Here is a 19,363-nt window from a genome sequence, read left to right on the forward strand (position 1 = left end):
AATACCAAATTTACATTTGTGTGTATATAACAAGAAAATATGTTCAAACCCTAACCTCTACTATGTTACCCCTACTATCTTATACTACTTTAGATGTACTTTGTGTTTTGCACACTTTGAAACACTCAAAATAACGAATTGTATATTTGCACATTTTCACTAGATCTGCAGGTTATTATATGCTAATGGTGAAAAATTCACTTTTTTTAGTCATGGTTTGCTAATTTTTCGGATTATTTTATGTTTCAGAAAAATTTGGAATACAATTTGTAGGGGCGGGTGGGTGCTTCACCCGCCCCTAGAAATGGATTTCTTGGGGCGGGCCATGGCTAAGCCCGCCCCTAAAAATCGATTTGTAGGGGCGGGCGACGCCCCCGCCCGCCCCTACAAATGGTTTTCCAAATTTTTTCCAGTAATCTTGTAATCCAGAAAATATAGTTAAAAATATTAAAAAATGTTGAAATTTTTACCATATCCATATTTTTATGTGAGAAACACAGGAAAAAAATTTACATTTTAGTGTATATAACAAGAAAATGTGTTCAAACCCTAACCTCTACCATATTTAATTGAGACATTCGTTTAAATCAACAAGTATAGTGAACAATATCATAAAAAGCTGAATTTTTTTCCATACGCGTATTTTCATGTGAGTAAGGCGTGAGAAAAAACAAATAGTACCAAACGACACCAGAAGACCGGGAATTGTATCGCATATTTATACAAATTTGAGAATACATAAATGCATGAGATATTTAAGCAGTAACAATTCTCGATTCGCCATCTTTGTGTGCCCACGGCTTGTCATCTTTTTATATGCCTGCTTCTATAATCTTCATCTTCTGTGGTAGGTCTGTGAAGAGGTTCATTTGATCATACTAATTATATTTTTCCACATCGTCGATACCCTCGACTCCTATGATATCTTGTTTTCCAGGGACGACAACATATTTTGTCTTCTTTGCAGGATTAGCTACATAGAGTACCTATGCTACCTGTGAAGCAAGTACTCATGGGTCGTCTTTTTAACCAATATTGTTGAGGTCGACAATTGTGAGCCCTTAGCCGTCCACCTCAACACCTTTCGGGTGCATCACCCAACAACACCGAAAGACGGGGATTTGTATATTTGAACCATAGTGCACTTTCCATATATTATCTATGACATCAAAATATGTTGTATTTCGACCTGATCTCTCATCTAAGGCCTCAATACGAACACCACTGTTCTGGGACACGATCTTCTTGTCCTTGGCAGCAGTATAGAATAAATATCCATTTATGCTATATCCTTGCCAACATGTGACTTGGCTAGATGGTCCAGCTGCCAATCTTTTGATCGTTTGCTCCTCAACAGCCTCCCCATCTGGTAGATCTAGGTCCTTCAACCATGTAATAAGTCGACGTTTGTGCTCTCTCATGACCCAATCATCCGAGCGGCCATTACATTGTGCCCGAAGTATGCTCAAGTGTTCTTCGACTAATGGTGTCATTACCGTGAGATGCTGCATAATGCAATAATGTGCTTGTTGCACACCTTTGAAATCTTTTCGATGAAGATTTTCCTGCCGACTATGCCCACACCTTCCAACCTCCCCAAAAACATGGAATTGACAAACCAAGGGACACGGTATCCTTTAGGTAACTTAGGCAAGACTCAATGACTTCCTCAGTATTGTATCCCTCTATCATAGACCCCTCAGGATGAGCACGATTCAATACATACCGGTTGAGGATAGACATGAAATGCTCATATGTCCACATTTCGTGTAGGTAAAGTGGACCAAGTGCTTCTATCTGATCGACAATGTGAATCATTAGGTGTTCGGTTATATCAAAAATAACCCGGAGGAAAACACATCTCTAGCTACGTCATAGTCTCCACACTGAATTCTTTAAGATCCTACAACTCATCTTCGTCGATCACCTTTTGTGAAATCCTATTGAAGAAGTAACACAATTGAGTGATTACCATCTTTACATATACTGGTTTGATCGCTCTGATTGCAATCGGGAGGAACACCGTCAGCAGCACATGACAATCATGATAGTTATAGCCACATAGTGACAAATCTTTCATCGAGACTAGTTTTCTTATGTTGGACGTGAAACGACTAGGAACTCGGATCCCTCTTAAGCTCTCGCACATTGCCTTCTTCTCATCACGTGTCAAGTTGTAGCTAGCTGGAGGAAGTTCATATCTGCCATTCCCTTTCTCCACAAGATCTTGTCTAATCTTCATGGCTACCAAATCCTGACGCGACTTCAAGGTATCCTTTGTTTTGGCTGATGTCTCCAGGAGGAGCCCTATTGTGTTCCCAAACACATTCTTCTTCAGGTGCATACCATCGATTGCATTGCAAACCTCAAGATCCGCCCAATACGGCAAGTACTTGTAGAAGATGGATTGTACGCCATCGATAGGTGCCTTATATCTCTTTCTCTTCTTCCCATCCTCCTTCTTCCCATAAATGACCTAGATGGTCCAAACCATTTTGAAAACATAATGCCCGTCTCGATGAACTGGTGCAGAATGGAAATCAGGCATGCCGTCAAAATGATTATAGAACTTCTTACTTCGGTACCTATGTCCTTCCACCAAGAAGCGTCTGTACCCAAGGTAAACTACCTTTCGAGAACCTTCAAGGAAAGATGATATTGTGCCATCCACGCACACCGTGCATCCTGTCCTACCTTTGATCTGTCCTGACAGGACAAACAATGCCTGGTAATCATGGATGGTGACAAATATAATAGCTCTAAGATTAAAGGGCTGCCGTGCAAAACCATCAAAGATATTGATACTCTCCTTCCATAAAGTTTCCATTTCTTGCATCAGAGGCTCAAGGAAAACATCTATATCGATGGCAGGATGCTTGGGGCCCTGTATAAGCACGGATAGCAAAAGATACTTTCCCTTCCGGCACAACCATGTAGACAGATTGTACATCGTCAGTATCACTGGCCATGTGCTGTGGGTGCTACTTCGTTCACCAAACGGATTCATTCCATCCATACTCAACGCAAACCGTACATTTCTCGGATCATTCCCAAATTCCAGATAATACTTGTCATCGAATTCCTTCCACTGCCGAGCATCAGCTGGATGTCGGAGCTTTCTGTCACCCTTCTTGCGCTGATCCGAATTCCACCATCGCATCAGCTCAGCATCCTTTGGGTTCGAGAAGAAACGCCTAAGGTGATCGGAAACTGGGAGGTACCACATAACCATGGCAGGAATTTTGCTCCGCTTCCGAGACATGCCTAAAGTAGCGTCGTCTGCCTCAACGGATGGAACTTGATTGTCGTCACCACTGTAACCAACATTGGTTTTGTACCGACTTGCACAACACACATGGCATTTCTTCAGGTCTTTGAAAGTATCCCCACGATACAAAATACATGATTTGGACATGCATGGATTCTTTCAACACCCATCATGAACGGGTTAACAAGCTTCTTGGCTCGGTATGTGTTGGCGGGCACTTTTATTTGGCTTTGGAAGCAACCAAAGCCAAGATACATAGCAAATCATTGAAACTACCATCTGACCAACTATGCTTAGTCTTCAGAGTCAACAGCTCTAATATGAAACGAAGGACGGTCCAGTGTTTCGGGCATCCCTTGGATCGCTCATATATATTTTCTTCTGCTGATTTTCTCACATTCTCAAAGTTTGGTAACCCCCTGGCACTAGCAGCCAATACCTCTGCTTTGGTGTGGCACAACAACTGGATCAGAAATCTCCATCGTCAAGTTCATCTTCTCTACTATCACTATCGATGAGCCTGTCATTGACATCATCACCATAGAATCCACCCGCTCCATCATGAACACTGACACCATCGTCATCTCTGTCAAGATCATAATAAGCATCAAAAATTCTGCCGAAATCATCACCTTGTATGATTCCATCCAATGGGTTATTTGTCGAAGGGGAACATCCACCTCGCCATGTTTCTTCCAAATAGTGTAGTCTTTAACAAAACCACTCACTATCACATGCGATCTGATTGTAGTTGGCTAGCTAAATACTTTCAAATTCCCACAAACTCTGCACGGGCAATGTATCAACACTGTGTTCTCCTTTCTTACGTGGTTCTCTGCGACTTTAATGAATTTATCTAGCTCTCCACTGAAATATGTGTCTATCCTATTTGCATTGTACATCCAAGCCCTATTCATCTATAAAAAATTATAAATAAATAAATAATGAATTAAAACATTTATAAATTCTTGTCTTCAGTGAAAACTATAAATGACAATACAAAAATACTTAAAAGAAATTTACATATATAGTACTAAATGAGAAAATTAAAACCAAAGATCATGCATAAATTAAAACATATTATCGCGTACATCTTAAAAGAAATTCATGCATGTGTGTAAAAAAAATAAAAAACTAATCTTCTCCATCCTCCATAGATCTAGTAAATAGTTTCCTTAGATATGAGGGTAAAACATATAGATCTAGTCCAAATGCTTACATAGTATTGTTCTCCTACTAAAATAGCACAACTTCATCTAAAAGTTTGATGCAAATAGTCTCAGAAATGGCTAATCTTAACCATGGAGATCTAAATCTAGTGAGTGGTTAAGAGAGCCCAATTTGAGCCAAAAAGCACACAAAAACCTTAGAAATGACAAGGATTAAGTACTAACTTACCTCTTAGAGCGCTCAGCTCGATGGGAATCAAGTTAAACCCCCCCTCCCTTTTTTTTCTTTTTTTCAGATGTTGGGGGAGCTCCTCTCCCGAGCCAACAATGGGGGGTCGGGAGGAGGAAGAAGACAGAATTTATACACATATTTTTAGGGGCGGGTCGGGGGATCCACCGCCCCTAAAAATGCCATTTGTAGGGGTGGCTTACCCCCATTCGACCCTATAAATGGCTCCTTTTTTAGGGGCGGATGGGGGTATATGAGCCGCCCCTACAAATGGCATTTGTATGGGCGGCTCACCCTATCGCCCGCCCCTAAAAATGGGCGCCGTTTTTAGGGACGGTCGGGGGGGAGGGGGTGAGCCGTCTCTACAAATGGTGTTTCTAGGAGCGGGTGAATTGCTACAGTGTCTACGGTTATTTGTAGCAACGGGTCAAATTTAGGTCTGTTCCTAAAAAAAATCAGGGTGTTGTTACAAATTATTTTTGTAGTAGTGCTTTTAATGGAAGCGATGATGGCGTTGGCTTTGCAACCACACTCAACCATACTCCTACTTGTTCACCTCTCCTCTACCTGACAACGACTTCAGTACTTCACTGATCGGTGATAGCACCGTGCAGCAAAGTGCAGGTGCTCATTACAACGCACTGCATGTATCATAATCCTGCCCGTAATGACGTAGCATCTTCAACCATGCGGATATTAATTGCACAACCTTGAACTGACCCATCATCTCAGTTCGTCAGTACTGATAAGAGTAGTTGTGCAACGTATTGTTCAGTTTACAGGCAGCAGTGCCATACGAGCAAGGATACAGAACAAGAGTAAGAGTTGAGTGATCCTTTATTAAGAAAAAAAAGAAAAGTAGAAATAGAGTTCGCGCAAAAATCCTCTGTGCTAGTGCCCGGCAACAGAGGAATTATTGCTAGCAGATAGACAAATGAGAGTGCATCAGTGTCCAAGTTTACTCGCTGTCACTCTCTAGATCTCGAGTGGTGGCGGTCACCGGGTTCTGTTGGTCTAGAAGATACTAAAATTTCGTATCATGTGTTTTACAATTTTGACATTTTGTTCAAAACAAATTGTCCTACAAACTATATATATAAGGGGGTACGTACCAACTACTTTCCAGATACTGTTCCAAAAATAAAAACTACTTTCCAGATACTTGTAGGCCTTTTCAGTTACAGCACAAAATATCGCGATAATAAGTAGTGTCGCAAAATCGAGTACGAGTCTTATCTTAAAAAAACACTTGTATAGATATCATGTTCAAATTTCAATTCATGTCATTGACAAACAAAAATATTTGACATCCTGCAAGCTCTTAATAGCTAGTTCATTGACATGAAAAAGGAAAACAATATGATCAGCTCAGACCAATCATCTACCATAATGCCAAAGGTACATTTGCTGGCATGCGGTCCAAGAAATTCATATGTCTAGCTTCCTGGTTATCTAATAAAATAAGATTTTGAACATAAATCTTTGTCTCATTTTATAATATTATCATTAGTTGGTTAAAATTATATATGAATCAAGAGTTAACATACAAAAAGTTTTAGAGTGATTTGTAGGACATATGTTGTAACTACAATAAAAACATATCAACCTCACATCTTTTGTTAGAAAAACTTCACAAATGTTGCAAAAAAAAAGAACATATGAAGTGTTTCAAAAGACATCTATATAGATTATAAACAAAAGATTTTGAAAGATCGGATCGGGTGCTCTAGCCTAAAAGGGGGAGGGGGTGAATTAGGCAAGTTAAAACCTTAACCTATGGCTCCAACTAAATTGCACAATATTAAACTAAAACATGCTATCTATATGTGCAACTATGGTTTTTCTAGTGTGAAACCCCTATCCCAAAAGAGTTTAGCAACCTATAGCCTTTCCTATCAAGATACTACTCTACGAAAGTAAAGACACACAAGAAAGCTAGTATAAAGTGCGGAAACGTAAAGAGCGGGATAGGAGGAAGCAAACTCTCGATGCGGGTGTTTATCCTGTGGTTCAGTTAGCCACTAAGGCACATCTACATCCACGTTGTTGAAGCACTCACTAAAAGTATCGCTTCCCGGCAATCAAGTCTCTTCTGTGGATACAACCACGGTCATCTTGGTCCCGATTTCCACTAAGGAACTTCTCCACAAAGGATGAGGGTCTCCACGTCCCCTGCACAAAGAATGTCGACGCCGCTCCACACCAAGTCGGAGGGTCGTTGACGTTGCCGGCGAGCTTCAAAGCTCCAAGGGGCCGACGCACTAAGATATCTTGTTGGTTCACTGAAGAACCACAACACAAGGGCACAAAGCCTTGCTCTCTCACTCTCTAAAGAGCTAACCTAGCACTAACACTCTCAAATATGTGCTAAGGACTAAGGATATGATCACTAAGCTCTTGGATGGCTTGGAGGTGTTCTTGGATGTGGGTGTGATGTCTCTAAACTCCAGCCACCTTGAAATGCCCGGGGGATGGCATATATATAGCCCACCAAATCCATAGAGTCGTTTGTAGTCGTTGGGCCTTTTCTGTGCATGGCACCGGTGTAACCGGTCACTCACGGCTCTGAGCTAGCCGTTGGCCTTCTGACATGCTGATGTAGTAATCACCGGTTAGACCGGTGCATTGCACCGACGTGTCGTCGGTTCAACCGGTGTTAAAGGGATCTGCCTTCACTTCCTTGCAGCTGACTTAACATTGCACCGGTGCTTGCTCCGGTGCACCGTCGGTTCAACCGGTGCTGAAGGCCTGCTTCCTGGCCGCTTGACATGCTCTCTGGTCAATAGTATAGTGTATAGACCGATGCCCCAACTTGGCACCACCGGTTCAATCGAAGCCCACCGGTTAGACCGGTGCATGTCACCGGTTCAACCGGTGCTGCTGTTTTCTGCAGAACTCGTACGAATCAGCGTTTTCTTTGAGTTCTTTCATCGTGTTTTGTTTTGCTTGGCCTTTTTGCTTCATCCCTGGGATCTATAAATCTTCACTTGACAAACTCATTAGTCCTATTGATTGCGTTGTTAATCGATCACCAAAATCACAAAACAAATGCCTAATGGGGCCATGTTCCTTACAAATTTACACTTGCAAAAATCTATATATCAAAATCAGTAAGACGTTGGTGAATGGATATGGACATGGGCATTTTTCGGTAGACAAGGTAAATGGGCCAAATTTAAATGCGTAAGCCTTTTTCTAGTTAACTACTAATACTAACGGGCTAAGATTTCGCGGGCTCCCGTGCGTTCTGGCCCCACACAGGCCCATGCGACGGTTCATAGTGGGACCCACGCAAACTGTTTATAGTGGGTCCCTCAACACTGTTCATATTGGGTTTCAAAATATTGTTCATTGTGGGACCCATGGTATTGTAGCCGATGCCACCCCTCCCTCCCTCCCCCGCCTCCGGTGTTAGTCTGCTCCCCTTTCTATTTTTAATTCTTTTCAATATTTGATTTCTAAATTTTATATACAACAGCCGTCCAATTTTTTTTAACCTCTCTCTGTATAAATCCGTTTTTTCTATCAAAATAGAACCCACGTTATTGTTAATAGCGGACCAACCGATTTGTGTCTTCTCCTTTCCTTGCAGTATCATCTTTCCTTTTTTTCATATCATCCGATATTTTATTCCTAAACTTTATACAACAATAACACTCTAATTTCTCTCCTTATTCCTCTAGGAAAAATGAACTCTACACTACTGTCGACAATAAGTGAAGCATCCCCTCATAAGAGAAGACTTAAATGTGATACCAACATCAGTCCCAGGAGGCTGATGACATATTTATTACATCAGATGGTTCATCACCGCACAACTCTACGCGGTAATGGGCAGTGAAGCGCCACTATCGCGAGGATTACAACTAAAACCCACACAACTACATTAACTACGAAAAGGGGGTCATCAGAGTCTTGCGCCATACGAAACTTCCTGCGGGTGACCCTATCCACAGGCAAGGCTGGGTGCAGGACGGTACCCTACTCGACGTCTTCGGGAACGTAGTCTGGATCTTCCTCTGAAAAAAATTAAGAATGGGGTGAGTACAAACGTACTCAGCAAGTCCAACCACACCCACGGAGGGGGTATAAACAGAATATAATGCACAGGGTAAATCAAGGATAAGGCTAGGGTTTAATTTGCGGAAAGCAATCTTTTATGCATGGGTTCATTGGAAAGAAATGATTTTCAAAACAAGTTTTCTTTGTACCGAATAACACATAATGTTGGCCCACACAGGACCCCAAATTTTAAGCTGCTACCGGACTCCTCATCCGCCGTAGCACACGGCACAACTGCCGAACACATTTCCAAAACAACTCACGCCAACCCATCCCAAAATAAACACTAGTTGCGTGACCACACCGTAACTCGCCTAGTACCTTGGGCACGGCTATTCGAATAGGTTTTAACTATGCAGAGGTGTGCAACTTTACCCACAAGCGGGGTACCACAGCTCGAACACCATAGTGTCGGTGTAGATCCCAACAAAGCCATTACCCACCTTAGCTAGACCTGACTAGCCATCACGGGATCCACCAAGGGGTCATTGACCTATCACAGAGGTTTTAACCGGGGCATAAGTCACACAGAGCTAATCCCTTCTCCTTGATCACCCGTTGCTCTCAGCTCTCCTGATGGCTATCAGACTAACTAGTGGGGTTTATGCTAAGCCGTTGCCCATTCAACGGTCGAGTGGTTTGCACAATAGTGGAGTTAGGTGAGATGACACACCAACTCGGTCCTTAGTTGTGACAAGATGGATATCTCCCTTCCTTGCTCTGCCACACAGGCACAAGCACACCCATCGGCAAATCACACAGAAATGCCATCCATCCCGTCTAAATTCATCTTTTGAAATTCCACTTTTCTCCCTTCTCACACACACACACATTTTCTTTATAAAACAAGTTGTATTGTGTATGAGGTCCTAAGCGTTCTAGCAGTGATTAACGTCCAAACAATACTTTCAGAAATTAATCTAGGTGGTCAAGGAATGGTTATAACAAGTCAAGGGGTGGCTATCCAACCGTGTTTTCAGCAGGCAAAACATATGCAACTTCCTAAAACAGGCCAATATGTTGTGTTTATAAAAACTAGGACAAAACATGCATCAAAGGGCGGGATTGAATTTGTCATCTTCAAAGCCTTCCGGGGGTTCTTGATCAAAGTGCTGTCCTTCGGGCTCGGGGTCGCAGAACTGGTCCTCATTCTCTTGCCTGCAGTACTGCTCGTCGACGGGCTCTCCTTCGTTCAAACCGTGATCTACGACATATACAAACAAGCACACAATCAAGGAAAGAAATAAAAGCTTTATTGTTGATCTCGATTCCTAGTGGCATGGCCAAAACTATGTTAGGAATGGCATGGTAAAGTTTCAGATCGATCGGGAGTTGTTTGGCGCATGAAATGATAGGCCGAAGAGGGGTTTAGGGGCTAAATCAGAGTTTAGGGGCCTATTTGTAATTATTTCCGGGAGAGACAGGACTTGAATAGAATTTCCAAAAATATCCGGAACATTCTGGAAAGGGTAGGGGTCTATCTATAATTAGTTCTATATAGTGGAAGGGTCTTTCTTTAAATAGGGAGAACATGGGGGTTTCTTTTGCAAAAGACTAAAAGGGTGGAAGGGCTTTTAAATAAAAGAAAGAAAGGCCAGGGGCCTTTGGGCAAAACTGCCATGTCTTCCCCTTCCTCCCGACCGAAACAGGGGAGGGGGAAACAGGGGCGCCGGCGGCGTTGATCCCGGCGCTCCGGGCCACGGCGGCGGCTGGGGTGAGGGGGAAAAGAGGGAGGGGGCTACGGGGACTCGATTCCCGGTCCTACCTCGGGCTAGGACGGCGCGAGGAGGTGGGGCGATGATGGCCGGCGGCGGTGGGCGGAGGTGGCTCTGGCAGCGGCGCTAGGGGCAGGGAGGTGCTGGGCTGGGTGGCTCTGCGGTTTGTGGTGGTGGTTGCGGAGCTAGGAGGCGAGGCAGGGGTCTCTTTATAGCCGAGGGGAGGCGGTGGAGCGGTGCGGGGTTGGTGGCCGGCTAGCGAGCATCGCGGGGCGCCATTAATGGCGCTCCGGCCGCTTGCGGCCGTCGTGGAGTGGCGCACGAGCGGCGAGGCCGGCACGAGGTGATGAGATGGCTCGGGCAGGCGCGGCGAGCGGGCCAACAGCACTGTAGTTGACGGCGGGCGGCGCGGCAAGCAGTGCCGCGCGTGGGCGTGCACAAGGGTGGCCGACGGCATGGCCGGGGCTCGCACGCAGCTCTGCTCGCTGGCGGACGCGGGAGCGCGGGCGTAGAGGTAGGCGAGCGGCACGGCGGCTCAGCGAGGCGGGGCGTGCGGCATGTGTGCGGGTGAGCGATGTCGCAGCGCACGCGGCGCGGCGTGCTGAGCGCGGCATGGGTAGAGGGCGGCAGCGACGGTGCTCGCGCGCGAGTGTGTGCGCAGGCCGCGCGTGGGGTCGGCCGGGGTGGCGCGCGTGCAGGAGCGGCGTGCGGGCGTGGCCGGGCTGGGTGGGGTGCGCGGCAGAAAAGGGAGGGAGGAAGGGGAGAGAGGGAGAGGAAAAAGAAAATGGAAAAAGAAAAGGAAAAATGAAAAAGAAAAAGGGGAAGAGAGAGAGAGAGAAGAGAGAGAGGGAGAGACTCGCGCCGGCGCTGATCGCGGCAACGACCGCGGGGCCGGTCGGCCACGCTCAGCGGTCACGTGCACGTGCGGACGAGGCCACAGGGAAAGGGGTCGGGGGGTCGGAAATCGGACGTTTGGAACAAAGAAAGATTCCGGGAATTAGGGTTCAGGGTTTTAGGAGGATTTTGAGCTCAACGATGAAAATTTTTGGAAAAAAACTATTTTAGCGTGTGATTTAATTTTGATAGATTTTCGGGATGTCACAAACCTACCCCACTTAAAATGAATCTCGTCCTCGAGATTCGGCTGGCTCCTAAACAGATGGGGAAACTCCTTCTTTAGAGCGTCTTCGCGTTCCCATGTAGCTTCTTCTACTCTGTGTCTGCTCCACTGAACTCTGCAAATCCGTACTTCGGAGTTTCTTGTCCTCCTAGTGACTGTGTCCAGGATCTTGACTAGTATTTCCTGGTATCGCAGGTCTGGCTGCAGATCTATCGCTTCTATTGGCACGTGTTCTGCCTCGGGTACTCTCAAACACCTTTTTAATTGCGAGACATGAAACACTGGGTGTATATCCGACATTTCTTCTGGTAGCTCCAGATGGTACGCTACTGCTCCGACATTCTTCAAAACTTGGTACGGTCCAATGTACCGAGGGGCCAACTTTCCTTGTATTTGAAATCTTCGAGTTCCCCGAATGGGTGAAACGTTGAGATAAACAAAGTCTCCTGGGTTGAAGCTTATTTCTCGTCTTTTCTTGTCTGCGTAGCTTTTCTGTCAAGATTGGGCGACCTTCAGTTTTTCTCTAATCTCAGCCACTCTTTCTTCTGCTTCCTTTATGAGTGCGGGTCCAACTAGGGCACGTTCTCCAACCTCTGACCACATCAGGGGGGTTCTGCATTTTCTCCCGTAGAGAGCTTCGAACGGTGACATGCCCAAGCTTGCTTGGTAGCTGTTGTTGTATGAAAACTCAGCATAGGGTAAACTCTGCTCCCAATCTTTGCCATAGGAAAGGACACATGCTCTCAACATATCCTCCATAATCTGATTCACTCTTTCTGTCTGGCCATCCGTCAGTGGGTGATAAGCGGAGCTGAAATCCAGTTTGGTGCCCATGGCTTTATGCAAACTTTTCCAAAACCTAGAGGTGAATTGGGTCCCTCTATCTGAAACAATTATGCTAGGCACCCCATGTAACTTTACTATATTTTCTACATAAAGCTTGGCCAGCTTTTCTCCACCATAATTGGTCCGCACATGTATGAAGTGAGCCGCTTTAGTGAGTCGGTCCACTATTACCCACATGGAGTCATGCCCCTTCTGTGTTCTAGGCAGTCCTACTACAAAGTCCAATCCTATCTCATCTCATTTCCAAACCAGAATGGGTAGGGGTTGCAACAATCCTGCTGGCTTCTGATGTTCGGCCTTGACTCTCTGACACGTATCATAGTGGGCGACGAATCGTGCAATATCCGCCTTCATTCCATTCCACCAATATTTTTGTCTTAAATCCAGATACATTTTGGTGGATCCTGGGTGAATGGAATATGCTGAGTTATGGGCCTCGTTCATGATCACTTGCCGGAAGCCTCCTTTCTGGGGCACACAAATCCTATTTTTATACCATAACGTTCCTTTATCATCCACTCTAAAATCCGGTGCCTTGTTTTCTCCAGTATGTTTGCGGATCTTCATTAAATCCTTATCCGAACCTTGGGCCTTTCTGATTCTGTCCTCTAGTGTGGATTGGACGTTCAGCACGTGGCTGGAGCCTCGAGGGACAATGTGCATATTCAATCGTGCAATTTCCTCTCTCAGATGATCATCTTTGGGTCCATAGGATTTCCGGCTTAAGGCATCGGCTACCACGTTAGCCTTGCCAGGGTGGTAATGGATTTCCACATTATAATCCTTAACTAATTCCAACCATCTTCTTTGCCTTAAGTTCAAATCCGGTTGGGTGAAGATATACTTCAAACTCTTATGGTCGGTGTAAATCTCACACTTATTCCCAATCAAATAATGTCTCCAAATCTTAAGGGTATGCACTACGGCTACAAATTCTAAATCATGGGTTGGATAATTCTGCTCATGAGGGCTGAGTTGGCGGGAAGCGTATGCAACAACTTTCCCGTCTTGCATCAATACACAACCCAATACTTATCGGGATGCATCACAATAGATGACAAAATCCTGATGAATATCCGGTAGGGTCAGCACTGGGGCGGTCGTCAACCTATTCTTCAATTCTTGAAAACTTCTCTCGCATGACTCTGTCCAGGTGAATTTCTTCTTCTTCTTGAGCAGCTCTGTCATGGGCCGGGCTATCTTGGAAAATCCTTCAATGAATCTCCGATAATACCCAGCTAATCCGAGAAAATTTCTGATTTCACTAACATTGGTCGGTTGCTGCCAGTTGGAAACTGCTTCGACCTTCTCGGGGTCCACTGCTACTCCTTCTGTGGTTAAAATATGTCCAAGAAAAGCCACTTTCTCTAGCCAAAATTCAAACTTGCTGAATTTTGCATAGAGCTTGTTTGCTCTCAAATTTTCCAAAACTACTCTCAGATGTTGCTTGTGCTCCTGAACACTCTTCAAGTAAATAAGTATGTTGTCGATGAAGACTATGACAAACTTATCTAACTCGTCCATAAACACCTTGTTCATGAGGTTCATGAAATAAGCAGGTGCATTGGTGAGTCCAAAAGACATCACGGTGAACTCAAACTGCCCATATCGGGTGACAAAGGCTGTCTTTGGGATGTCGTTTTCTCTTATCTTGAGCTGGAAATATCCTGACCTCAAATCAATCTTGTGACCTCAGATCAATCTTGGAGAAGTATTTGGCTCCTTTTAGTTGATCGAAAAGGTCATCAATCCTGGGAAGGGGGTATTTATTCTTTATGGTAACTTCGTTCAGCGCCCAGTAATCTACACACAACCTCATACTCCCATCCTTCTTCTTGACAAATAGGACTGGGGCTCCCCAAGGCGACGAGCTTGGTCTGATGAAGCCAATTCGTTGTAATTCTTCTAGTTGCTTCTTTAATTCTGCCAATTCGGAGGCTGCCATCCTATAGGGTCTATTGGCTATAAGGGCGGTTCCAGGGACAAGGTCGATAATAAACTCTATATCCCTATCTGGTGGCATCCCAGGAAGTTTTTCCGGGATAATATCTGGGTACTCATTTACTACTGGGACCTCTTCCAAGGACTTGGCTTCCATGCTAAACACCATTGGGTCTGATCCACTTACCCGGGTATGGCAGGTCACTCGTACTCCTTCCGGGTTTGTTAAATGTACCACCTTGTCAGTACAACCTATGAGACTATTGTGTCGGCTTAACTAGTCCATTCCCAGGATCACGTCTATTCCCTTAGACTTAAGTACTACTAAGTCCGCTAAAAATTCTACCCCACTTAAATTGATACTTACCCGTAGATAACCTAGTTGACACTTGATGTCACCTCCAGGCGTCCGGGTTAATAGGGGTGTTTTTAGTAGTACTGTAGATATATTGTGTTTCTCCACAAAACTCGAGGATATGAACGAGTGTGATGCTCCAGAATCAAATAGTACTATTTGCAAGAGCTGAGCTGACTAGGTACTCACCGAGCACTACGCCCTGAGCTCCTTGAGCCTCCTGCGCGTTGATGTGGTTGACGCGGGCTCGTCCAAATGACTACTGGGGCTGCCTCATCTGCTGACTGTTGTTGTTGGTATTGTTGTTGTTGTTGCGGATGGGCACTTGGTTGGCACCTGACAGAACTGGCCTTGGTCCATTCACCGTGTTGGAGAAGGCTGATGTAGCAGGCTTGTTCTTGGCATATGGGCAGTTGGCAATGAAATGTCCAGTCTCACGGCAGTTGAAACAGACCCTAGCATTGCTGTTGTTGGTGGTGACCTGGCTTGCATTGCTCTGCGGGACCCTCATGGTGTTCTGGCTCCTGAGCTGTGTGTTAGGGGCCTGTGGGCCCGTCACCTGAGATTGAGTCCTATACTGCATTGGGGCCTGGGATCTTGGTGCAGCGTAGCTGAAGCCTCTTGGTTTCTGGAAGCGATCCTGCTGGCGGGACTTGCTTTCCAGAAACTTGCGCTTGTTATCCTTCCTTTCTTTAATTTTGGCCCTTTTTGTAAGAATCACCTTGTTCATCAGTGTATTGAAGTCAGGGTATATCTGAGGGGTAACCAAGGTCCGGAGTTCTGGGTTCAGTCCTTTCTTGAACATGTCCTGCTTCTTTTCATCAGCGTTCACTTCTTCTGGTGCATATCGGGCCAACTCCATGAACTGATGGGAGTACTCTTCCACCGACATGCTCCCTTGCTGTAGTGCGCGGAACTCATCCGCCTTGCGCTTCATGGTAGCCAAGGGAATATGATATCGGCGGAACTCCTTCACAAACTCTTTCCATGTGATGGTGGAGGCATCTTCGGCAGCAGCGCAGTAATTCTCCCACCAGGCTAAGGCAGTCCCGGTGAGTTGGTGAGCTGCCAGAAGGACTTTGTCTCGGTCCTGGCACTCGAACGGCGCGAGCTTCCTCTGAATTACATGTAGCCAGTCATCTGCATCCAAGGGGTTGCTAGATCCGGCAAAGGTGGGCGGTTTGGTCCTCAGAAAAGCTGTCAGCTTGTCATTCATGGTTTGCTCTCGAGGCCACTTGTTTACGAGGGCATTGGCCAGTGTTTCTAGGATGAGGGTCTGGTTGTGGATTATCTGTGCCAGGTCTCCGAGGGGTGGTGGTGGTGGCAGTGGCACTTCTCGATTTTCTCCTTCGTGCTGGCTCACTTCCTGTTCTTCCTGAGGGGGATTTTGTCCATTAGGTTGCACTCCCATACCAGCGACTGCGGTGTTCCGAATGTGGGAGGCCCTCGTAATGCTTCGGGAGGCCATCTGTTAGGAACAATTTTGGCACATAGTTCTAAGGGATATGTTGCCAGCAACTATTTAGAGTTGGTGGTTAATGTTTCAAGAATCAAGAATCTCAATTGGGCGCGATTCACATTAGTTCATTTGTTGGACAACCTGGTTGAATTCAAGAAGAACAGAAGAACAGGACATGCCGGAAATTTGGCACTATTCTAGGTGTTTTTTTTTTGTCTGTACTAGTTTTAGTATTATTCATGGTAGTAATGAAAATGTTAGACATCAATGATTAATATTATGTGCCCAGGTTTGGTTTTTTGAGCATTTTCAAGCATCTGGTGATGGCTTAGATTATGCACTGCATCAACATCCGTTGATAAGAAACTGGAATGAAGACAAAGTTTTGAAGCGAGCACGCATTCAAGCTATAAAGAAATTTGGGGCTGAAAAGGTAATTTGGAATGTGTTATTTTGCCTTGTGTTTTATCAAGTGATGGATGTGAAGCTTCTTTTTTTTATGGTGCAGGTGATCGTGGAATTGGAACCGAATGAGTCCAAAGTGCACACCGGTAATGATAATTTTTACCAGGATATTGGTGATGACCAATATAATGAGGGAATGAGATATGAAAAATCTGAAAATAAGGATTGGAATGAGAATGTAATAATTTTTAATTGCACTTTTGGACAGTAAATGCATTAACCAAGTTTGTTGGTCAATTGTGAGTTGTCCATTTAAAGTTACTCTTATTTCTTTTTAAGGTTGAACAGGAAGATGTAAATCAAGAAGACCAGCGTGATGCTATGGAGGATGACGAAATCAAGATAAAGGTACATATCTGTATGTTTTAAGAAACGAGTTTGAGTCATATTTATGTTAGTGTCCATTGTATTTCAGGAATCAATGGAAGCAATGAAATCCCTATTTGTAAGGTTCCCGGAGTTGCATACGGTTGTGCAGGTTATAAATTCAAGTTGCTCTGTTATTTATAATACATGTATGTGAATGGTTAGTATAAAGCTGCTTACGTCATTTGCATTGAAAAGATTAGATGGTTGTCAAGCTATTTGATGGAACTAGAAGTAATAGGTCCACAAAGTGTGAGGGAAAGCAATGTGATTCATCGGGTACTAGCAAATCGTGAGAACCGAATTCCAATGTTCAAAAGGAAAGTGAGTAGGCAAGTCATGCAAACAGTATGGATAAATCAGAGAAAGAAAAACCATATCCGGAGCAGGGTACTGCTGATGAAAAGGAGGTTTCTTCATCCAACTTATCTTCAGGAGCAAAGAGGAAAATTGATTTTGTTTTGAGTCCTACACTGGTTGAAAAGGTGAAAACCAGAATCAATAGGCAACCAAGCAAAGTCTGCAAGTCCCCGTACATAGGCACAAAGCAAAATAGGGTATCTAAAACAAAAACTAATTGTCCAAATGCTGGTATGTGTTCATGCTTTGGTTTTTCATTGAACAGATACTTTCTATATATTAATGTTTAACAATGATGCAGGCGACATTACAAAAGGACTAGAGTTAAGTGACTTGGAACTTCACGCCATTAAATATATTTTGGAGGAATTTGCGACTGAACCAAATAAAAGTCTAGTATGCATAGGTGGAATTGAGCTGGGTGCTAATCAATTGAAGTGTCTAGTAACACGTGTGAGAGAGGATGCAGGAGACAAATGGTTATGTTCTGGGGTAAGTCGTGTACTTCAATTTATGTATTTGCCATAGAAAATTTCTTGGTAATTAATATTATTATGTATGCATGCAGATAATAGACTCCTATGCAACTATATTCAACTCTGATTGGAAAAAAGATACTAACGAGATAAAGCATGCACTTTTAGATGTCAATTGTCAGTGGTTACGAATGATTGGAAAAGCTTGGGTACAATCTGGTGTACCTTGGTGGAGGTTGTGCCATAAGTCTGCTCAGGAATTGGTTGGAGCTGATATGGTAACACTGATATCATAGTTTTCCATTTCACAACTTAATGCAGATTCTAAAAGTTAATGTCCATGTTAATGTAGGTCTTCATTCCCATGAATACTACAAGAACTCACTGTGGCTCTGTGTTCTGTACCTGCTAGAAATGAAATTCAAGTTCTCGATTCTTTCAATAGGACCATAAATTATGCAGAAGAATTAGTCGAATTGGTATGTGCGATATACTGTTAAGCAATTAAGTTGAAACTATTAAGCTAATCGTACAATTTTTTTGACTTAAGCTACCATTCAGAGATGTGGAATTCATTCAATTTTGCAAGCAATTTTGGCATCATCTGACAAGTTGGAGTCAAGGTGGAGTAACTATGACATTTTACAATGGGATGTTGTTGTGAAGAAAAACATTCCACGGCAACATGATGCGTAAGAATTTTCATAAGCTTGTATTGTGGGGGTAGAATTGAACCTATCCATAGATTTATTGTAATGGTTAAAAATTGTAATTGCAGGTGCTCATGCGGGATTTTTACAATAAAATATATGCAATTTTGGAATGGGAGTGAAATAACAAATCCATTCACGCAAAAGGATATGGAGAAATTTAGGAAGAAGATGCCAGCTGAGTTGATCTTGTCGCCCTTGAATGAGCTTAATACCAGCAAAGAGCATGTACTTGCCACCCAGAATTTTAGTTGATCTCTATTTTTGAAACCATCAGGTTTTTTTAAAATAGTTTAGATTTATTCTATAGTTGGTCATACAAAGAGAGAACAAAACACTACTAGAAAACGGGTCAAAGGTCCTGACCAAAGATACCAGCTGCTGTTGCAGCCGGTACTAATGGCACGCATCAGTACTGGCTGCAACAGCAGCTGGTACTTTTGGCCAGCGGCGCTCAAAGGTAAGAGGTTTGGTACCGGATTAAAGCATCACCCGGTACCAAAACTTCAGTATAGGCACTGGTTGGTGCCACCAACCGGTACAATGGCACCGGGTTTTGCCATGATCCGGTGTCACCACGTGCCCATCACAAAGGCACCGGTTAGTAACTTCAACCGGTGCCTATGCCTAGTGTTTGGCACCGATTGTTGAGCACCAACCGGTGTCTTTGGCCTATGCCTATAAATACCCCAACTCCTCCCCCCTCCAAGCTGTCATGAACTCACTGTTCATGGCAGCTGAGTGAGGGGAGGGGATGCAAATTTTTGTTTTTTTAAAAAAAAAAGGGTTAGTTATTTTTCTCCATAACTTAGCAATTGGTTT

General features: G+C 44.1%; 1 long non-coding RNA gene across 1 annotated transcript; it reads left to right on the forward strand.

The window, feature by feature from the left end:
• Nucleotides 1-16,183: 16,183 nt before the first annotated feature.
• LOC120659646 lies at nt 16,184-18,832 on the forward strand. The gene is made up of 10 exons (XR_005669125.1): nt 16,184-16,365; nt 16,454-16,597; nt 16,673-16,807; nt 16,918-16,977; nt 17,045-17,586; nt 17,657-17,847; nt 17,924-18,109; nt 18,184-18,310; nt 18,382-18,523; nt 18,610-18,832. It is a non-coding gene; the product is annotated as an uncharacterized LOC120659646 (long non-coding RNA).
• Nucleotides 18,833-19,363: the final 531 nt, after the last annotated feature.

The sequence above is a fragment of the Panicum virgatum genome, chromosome 2N (genome assembly GCF_016808335.1).
Source record: "Panicum virgatum strain AP13 chromosome 2N, P.virgatum_v5, whole genome shotgun sequence".
Taxonomy (NCBI): domain Eukaryota; kingdom Viridiplantae; phylum Streptophyta; class Magnoliopsida; order Poales; family Poaceae; genus Panicum; species Panicum virgatum.